The sequence below is a fragment of the Rhinopithecus bieti genome, unplaced genomic scaffold (assembly GCF_001698545.2).
Source record: "Rhinopithecus bieti isolate Rb0 unplaced genomic scaffold, ASM169854v2 scaffold_44510, whole genome shotgun sequence".
In the NCBI taxonomy this organism is placed as follows: domain Eukaryota; kingdom Metazoa; phylum Chordata; class Mammalia; order Primates; family Cercopithecidae; genus Rhinopithecus; species Rhinopithecus bieti.
In genome coordinates this window covers 231,491-239,597 of record NW_016818390.1, presented here as the reverse complement: position 1 = coordinate 239,597, position 8,107 = coordinate 231,491, and the positions used below count along the sequence as shown (strand labels likewise).

The 8,107-nt window shown below is 41.9% G+C and overlaps 1 protein-coding gene and 1 long non-coding RNA gene across 7 annotated transcripts in view; one reads left to right on the top strand and one right to left on the bottom strand.

Annotated features, from left to right (window-relative positions):
- Positions 1-5,590, bottom strand: part of HNF4G (hepatocyte nuclear factor 4 gamma) — a 169,050-nt gene extending 163,460 nt beyond the window's left edge. For 2 of the 6 annotated variants that reach the window (XM_017856987.1, XM_017856989.1), the window contains exon 1: positions 5,333-5,408. The gene's annotated coding sequence lies outside the window, so the exon portion shown is untranslated. Of the gene's footprint in view, positions 1-5,134; positions 5,304-5,332 lie in introns of those variants that run through there. The other 4 variants (XM_017856997.1, XM_017856990.1, XM_017856991.1 and 1 more) reach the window with 4 other exon arrangements.
- Positions 5,591-5,867: 277 nt separating this feature from the next.
- Positions 5,868-8,107, top strand: part of LOC108518551 (uncharacterized) — a 3,291-nt gene continuing 1,051 nt past the window's right edge. The window contains exons 1-2 of the long non-coding RNA XR_001882391.1: positions 5,868-6,169; positions 6,439-6,598. This is a non-coding gene — a long non-coding RNA (uncharacterized LOC108518551). The remainder of the gene's footprint in view (positions 6,170-6,438; positions 6,599-8,107) is intronic.

Below are 8,107 nucleotides of genomic sequence, written 5' to 3'. Positions count from 1 at the left end.
TCCCCTGCTCTCTCCTGTCCTCCTCTCCTCTCCCTTTCTTTCTGTCTTTAATCCATTTTCCAAAATGCTGCCAGTCATTCTTTAAAAAAAAAAGAAAATCTTAACTCAACATGCTTAAAGATTTTGATGGCTTCCCAGTGCCTAGCAGACATCGTCGGATCCTTGTTACCCACATTCAATACTGTTAGAATCTGGCCCAGTGTTCCTTCCCTACTTCATCTCTTGCCACTATTCCTACTCCAAGTGCAATCTCCTCTGCCCCAAATACTTTTCTAATTCTTCTCTACTCAGCAAGTTCTCATCAGAAGTCATTAACACTTCCTTGATATGTCTCCAGGCTATTCAAGCTAAAAGTATCCTTTTTTGCTTCTGTTTTCCATGGTATTATATTAATTACAATTATTTATTATCCCAATATAATAGTGTCACCTTACATTTGTCTTTGAGGTAGATTATTACTGTTTGCAGGTAGAGACATTGCTTTACTTATATTTGTATTCCGGGTACCATGTACAGACCCTATAACTTAATTTCTGCTAAAGTAATGTGTATTAACTTTATTTGAAACCTATAACTATGATGTCTGAAATAAGAAAATGCAAAAAAAAAAAAAAAAAAATTTTGAAACACAGTCCATAATCTTCAGTCAGCCAAGAGCGTAAGCAAAGCACAAGACCTAAGCCCAAGGGAGCAAAGATTCAAAATACTTAAAACATTAAATTGTCAGATCCAGTTGATATCATACTTTCAAATGATATCCTACTATTAAATAATGATACTTTTAAATTAGATGCGGAAAAACTGTCTAGATTTCTTGTCAACTTTTTGTTATCCTTTATAAATATGATTCTTCTCTACTGAAATAGAGTGTATGGAGTGTCAAACATTCAACAGATAAAATGCTTGATTTAAATAATGCAAGAATTTATCCACATGTATTTTGAGAGTAAGAACTATTTTCTCATTTCATAGCTATTTAATCTGAAGAAACATTAAATGACTTGCTCTGGGATACACAACTGACAGGGGACAGAACTGAGATCTGCACACAGGTGGGAATGACTTTAAAGCCAATGTTCCAGCCATTGAACTATACTTGGTATGATTTTTCTCTACACTGCTTAGCTGAATGCTCCAAGAAATTAGAGACTCTCTTTCTTATTCATCAATACATCTCCAAGGCCTATTTGAGGGTTTGGACAGGTTTCCAGGGGTCCACAATTTTCTGAAGTTCTAAGTACTTTGTGTATATAAATATAATAATCTCTAGAGAGAAGATCAATAAAAACAAGTGACACCTATTAAGAACTTACAACAAGTTAAGCAGTGCTTTAGATGCATTATCTCACTCTATCATAAGAACAGCAACACAGAACACATACCTGGTACTCAATGTGCCAGGCAGTGTTCTAAATGTTTCCCATGGATTAGCATATATAATTACCCTACCAATTCTATGACACAGGTATTATAATTGCAAACATTTCAAAAATGAGGAAATTGGACCTCAAAGAGGATAAGTTGATGAAGCTCCCCCTCCCTTCGCATTTAGTGAAAAACTGGGCTGGGATGTAAACCTTGCCATCTGACAACAAGGCCTGCCCTTGTGACTTATACACCACAGAACTTCCCATGAAGCTGGTCATCCTCAAAGACCTTCATGTTCTTCAAACTGTTGAGTGTCACACAAAAAGAAAAAAATGAACTCCCTATTCGTTTTCCAGGAAACCATCTTGATAAAAATGAAAGCTTTTCGGGGGAACATCAGATGTTATCAGCTAATTCTATCATGTAAAGAGCATACTCTATCAACACATTTTAAAATATAAGGTAGGGAAGAACAGGCAATAAGGCAGATCTGTTATACAAGGTCTACCCATAATGAGTGGGTAAGATAGTATTGAGTTACAAAGATACATATGGAAACAAATAGCTCTGTATAGCTCCTACAAATTATCCAACAGCAGCAAGGGTGCTGATACCTCTTACAGATATTTTGTGGCCTAGAAAAGTGCCTTCCCCGGGGAATATTTAGCCAAAAGCAAAGGGACAAGGCTTGGCTTGTGGGTAGTGTCAAGGTTTCAACTCTTCCTCTGCTCAGTTAGGCACCTCTGTGCAGTGAGCAACTCAATGAGAACATGGAGCAGCCATGGTTCTGTTCATGACCTAGAGTCGACGTGCCTGCATTTGAATCCGCAACTCTATCCCGTGTAAACGTGTAACCTTAGTTATTTCATTTATCTCTGGTTCACTTTTCCCATCTGTAAAGTAGGAAGACTGTTAATATGAACGGCATAAGAAGGCATATAAATTGCCTACAATAGTACCTAGTGCATATTAAGTACTCCATAAGAATTACCTTATCTGTGTGTGTGTGTGTGTGTGTGTGTGTGTGTGTGTATTCTTTAAAACATAAGAATAAGAGTAAGCCATATTTGCAGAGTTCCTTATGTCTGTATATGAGTGTCAGGACTGACAGCAATAAGCATAAATACCTTTGAGGAGGGTGGAGAGAAGTAATCACAAGGCTGTGTTTGTTTCAACAATATACCCAGTTGTTTCATTTGCACGGATAACTTTTTAAAGGATCCAGAGTGATAAGACCTCATTTAAAATCATACTTTTGTCCTAGGGGTGTGAATCTTCTCTTAGGAAGGGGGCGAACATGTAGGTACAAACCACAAAATCACAACTGCAACATGTTGTCATTGCAAACATGGTCCACATGTTTGCAGTCTAGAAATGCTCACTTATCATGTGTCAGTAACTCCAGCCATTCAGTAAATGGATAGTTAGCAACAAATGCAGTAGATTCTTTTACAAGCTCAGAATAAGGTGGTATATTCAAGTGTATTTAATTCCATTCCCATTTTATTATATTTTTAAAGCGAAATTCTCAAAATCCCCAAGTCAGATGTTCTGGGACTGGTTTATACAATTCCCAACAATGAGGAATCAATTTTTCAACAATAGATTGACAACATTCTAAATAAGTCATTATTATCAAGTGTTGGCAAGCATGGTACAATAAATACACTGTGGATGTTTAGAAAGGCTCTTGGCAATATCAATCAAACATCTCCCTGGTGCCAGCAATTCTCTTCTCAGAATAAATATTCAACAGTACCCATGCAAAGATAATGCATGTAGATATTCACATCACTGTTTGTAATACTTAGAATTGAAAAATCCAAGTGAATATTCTGAGGGACATTGGCTGGTTACCTTGGGTAGATATATTTAAAAAAAAAAAAATCTGTATATATTGACAGATAAACGTTTGAAAATATTAAAGAAAATAAATTTCAGAATACTAGTATGATATGAACCATTATTCAAATTTTAAAACAATAAAAGAAAAATTTCTGTGTTATACACATGGAGATTAGAGAAATACAAACCCAAACATCAACAGAAGTTACATATGCATGGAGGAGGGGGGCTCTTTTTATGTTTTACTACAATTTTGACGTTGTTTTATGAGAAAATATTACCTTCAGAATTCATAGAAAAAAACAAGAATTTAAAATAAATAAAAACAGGCCGGTTGTGGTGGCTCACGCCTACAATCCCAGCACTTTGGGAGGCCAAGGCGCGTGGATCACGAGGTCAGGAGTTCAAGACCAGCCTGGCCAACATGGTGAAACCCCATCTTTACTAAAATACAAAATTAGCGGGGCGTGGTGGTGGGTGCCTGTAATCCCAGCTACTCTGGAGGCTGAACTGGGGAGGCAGAGGTTGCAGTGAGCTGAGATTGTGCCACTACACTCTAGCCTGGGTGACAGAGCAAGACTTCATCTTGCAAAAAACAAAAACAAAAAACAAGGCACTCAAAAACAAATACTTATTATTTGCATAAGGAGTATTTTTTTTTTTAAATCTTAGCAATCCCTAAAATAAATTTGTGCTATCCCATATGCCTATAACCGTGATTAAAGAATGCAATGTTTGTGAGATCTTAATAAACACACTTTACTAAAAGGGTTGAACCTTCACAAAGCATGTTGGAAAAATGTCCTTATTTGCACGCCCATAACTGGAGCTCAGGAGAAATGGGAAGACAAACGGCTCTCCATTTTCCACTCCATTTTGAAAAGTGAAAAGTGAGCAGTTTACCAACACTCACCACCACCTCCCTCTCCTTGCCACACATTCAAATGATACCAGGAAAGAGCCCAACACTACTTGTTCACCTACTTCAACCACACAGCAGATCAGGTGGCCTGAATACGAGTGTCCACAGGACAGGAAAAGAGAGGGAGTGGTGGTGAGGACGTGGGGACAGGAGGACTCCTATGGAAAAACGGTGACAGCTAGACAGGAAGAACAGTTTAATGACAAATAACCGCCTCTAAAAGGAGAAGAGAAACCTGTAAAATGAACGAGAAAGCAGAAGAAACTAACAAAAACAAAACCAGGAAATGGTGCTCTCAATGAGTATTTAATTTCCAGGACGTCCCATTCACTTTTGAGCTTCTGGATTCTGTATTCTCTTACCCTTGCCCTCAAGTGAAAACTCGTGCTGATTGTTTTGCTTGTTGGAGCAGTGCTTTGACTCAGTTCAGAGCAAGATTTATAAGCACAGATCATCAGGTATGAAGCACATATATTCCATTCTAAGATCTTATCACGTGCTGGCTTATTTCAGTTAGACACAGAACGGTTATTGCTTAACTGGCACGTTGTTAACTAAGCTTCCAAAGGACATTTCATTCCAAAGTTAGCTAGGAAGGTCTCAATATTATATTTAAAATATCCCCCAACGGCATCACCGGCAGATGCCGACTCCCAAAATCTGTCCATGAGAGACGGATGGAAGCTGAGACTTGAGCAAAGGCCATGCTAGGGGTGATGCTGCAGGACCAAGCACCTCCCCACAGACCTCCAGGGTCCATGAACATCCATTTATCCTGGACTTGCCTCAGGCCACAGAAGTACTTACACGGAAGACCCCCTAGAGACCTGGGAATCACATGACCCGCTACAACCACCAAAGCTTTCTCTGCACCCAAACAAATACAAATACAGCTCTCTCTATCTCGCTCTCTCTCCTCCCTTCTCTCTTTCTTTCTTTTCTACGGTGAAGGACTGGCATCTTTCACTTCCCTGCTCCCCCTACTCCCTGCTGCCCCACCTCCAGCGCCTTCTTCCCTCCAGCGCAGCCTGGGCGAGGCCTTGAGGCATCTGCTTTCCACACGGACCGGCCTAGGGGTCCTAGGGCTCAGCCCCTCCTTCAGCCGCCCGAGGGGAATCGAGGCTCCTCCCGCCCGACAGTCGCCGGGGCGGTGCACTGCGGCCAGCCCGGGCCCCGGGCGGCGGCGGAGAAACTTACCTGCGCGGGCCGCTCCCGGAGCTCCCGAGTCGCAGTCAGCCGCGCGGCCGCCGCCGCATCTCCTGGCAGCAGGTCCCCCACCCACCCCGCCGCGCTGTCCCGCGCCGCACTTTTCCCAGGCTGGGAAGTTTGCTGAAAGCCAGGAGGTGGGAAGTGGGGGTGGGGCTGAGGGGACTTGGGAGAGGAAGCTTGAGGATTTTGTTGTTGTTTGTTTGTTTGTTTGTTTTTCCCGATCTCTAGCAAATATTTTAGACCATATGCTGGGAGAATATTAGCTTTGCTCAATGGCGACAGGGCAGCGGCCTGACTCTCACAGTTCGATCGATTTACTAAACAAACTGAAACGTGGGTGGGGACGTTAAACAGTAACCAGTAGACTCAATGAAAACTGAAAGCAGCGAGGCCGCCACCGCCTCGGCGCGCGCATTTCCCTGTTCCCAAGGCCCCAGGGCGACCGGCGGTCGGGCCAGCAAGTCCCAAAGCCCGGTCTCCCGAGACCGCAGCGGCTCTCCCGGGCCTTAGCGGGGCCCAGGCGGTGACTGCCGCCGCCACTGCCGGAATCTCCACCATCCGGGCGAGGCGCCCCGCGCTGCACCGCTCTGAACTGGAGCGGATCGCTCTCCGCCTCCTACACCCTGGGGAGCCCCGGAGGGTCCGCGCCTGGAGCCCGAGGCCAGGGTTTCCTTCACTTGACACGTGCTAAGTCCCCTCCCCCGCCCCGGGTAACGCCTCGTCTTGGGCGATGTCAACCCTGGCTTGTGGAAGTGCTTTTGGACACACGGTAGCAGGGGGAAGCTTGCTGACCCTAGAATGCTGATTTCATCCTGAGCTCATGAGGTCCAGAAAAGGCTGGAAGTATCTTTAAAGGGAATTAAATGGGTTCCTAGGGGCAGCTCTGAAGCCACACCACTAGGGGAAGCTCCCACCGTGGATTATATTCTACCATGACGCTCCTGACCACCTAGCTCGGCAAGAGTTCTGGGAAGAGGAGGGGGAATGGTTTTCCGTTCCCATCCGTGCCAGCTACCTGTGGTTTTAGTCTTTAAGTACTTCTTTACATATGTATTTGATGGAAAACTTCCTTTTCTCCCTCCCATACCCTTTAGCTTTCGACTTGCAGAAGTGGGGCTCAGACCCATCCCAGATGCGCTGATCTTCTTGGTCAGGCATTTGTTCACAAGCAATATAACCAGAGAGCCGGCTTTTAAAAACATCTCAACAATTTAACTTCGTGGTTTCAGGAATGAGTGACTTCAGGTCAAACAAGTAATTATCATCATGAGATAAATAGTTACTTAATCCGTAAGATTTTTCTTTTCCTACCAAAGAGTTGGCTGATATTTTAAGGCTGTAATGACAATGCCAGGGAGATCAAAGAGCTAGGTGTTTTTTCTTTTTCTTTTTAGATCGGATTTACTAAACTTTCTCAGTTTCCTCCTTCCAAATATCTTGCTGAAAGGTTCTTTGAAAAACAAGTTGTTGGCTGTTTTAGAAATTAGGACAAAGGGGAGAGATCATATACTATTTTCTATAAATCGACCTTTTGAACAAAACATATTCTTTGATTCCTTGTTGCCCACGCGGTTTGCAAACCGTGTCAAGAAAGTGGCCTCTGTTCATGTCGCACATGGGAAACCATCCAGACAAGGGAGAGGCAGAAGAGTTACAATTAACGGGTTATATTTATTATGCAAATCTTTCATAGGTGTGTTGTTTACAGATCACCTGTGGACATTCTCTTTAAAAATATTTCCAGATACTTGGAGAATGAAGGTTGTTTTATTCTATGCCAAAATGTAAATGTATAATTTCCATAAAACACAAAGTCTGGAGATAAGTTCTTCATCCTCATTCACAGAAGCTTTAATGACACCTGACATCTGTTGTTCTCAGCAGAGAAATAATATTTTAATTCAATAGTCTCAGTTTATTCCACTGTTAATCCGCGATGTAAGTGGGTTGGGTTTTGAATAATCAATTCATTACTGGTATGTGGTAGAATAGCTGATCTACCAGGAAATAGTCATATGTTCTGTGTGCAAAATTATTTTGACACAATATGTAGAACTTTTGTGATAAAATTTGTCAACACGAGGATTTTCAATAATGAGAAAAAGTCATGCATTCAAGAAATTAATCTCTGCGAAGTCTTATTATTATCTAAGAAAAACATTGCATTTGTTCAATTTTTAAAAACCCCTGAGAAGAGTTTGGGTAACACTGCCAACCCTTCTGTGTCAGGAGCAAGAAGGAGGGGTTTCAGACGAATGAATGGATGAAGGAATAAATAAACGACGTTAAGAACTAGAAGAAGGGACAAGGATTTGACTCCACTCTGGAGCTTGGCGGTTTTTACTAGATAAACCAGTGCTACATGACCAAGCTTTACAGCATCACTTATATTGTTCCTGAAACTAATTTATTACGATTCTTCATGGCACGGCTTTAAGCTGCTGAAGATGAAAAATGTGCTCTATGGAGAGTCATCCCCTGATGCTTGGGGGTGGGTGGGTTGGACAACAATGAGAAGAAAGCCTCAGGATAATTTTTCAGGGAAAGGTTCTCAGCAGATACAATGTTCCATTTCGCTAGTTAGCGGTTTGGGGGAAATTATACACATATATATTTATGTTGCATCTGCTCTTTTAACCTAAAACTAAATACACAAAATGTGGCGTCAAAAACCCTTTACTTCACTTTTCTATTAAATGTCTCGTTTAGCCTGTACTTTTCCTTTTCTCTTTGGTATTTAATCTTTTTTACACCATTCCACCC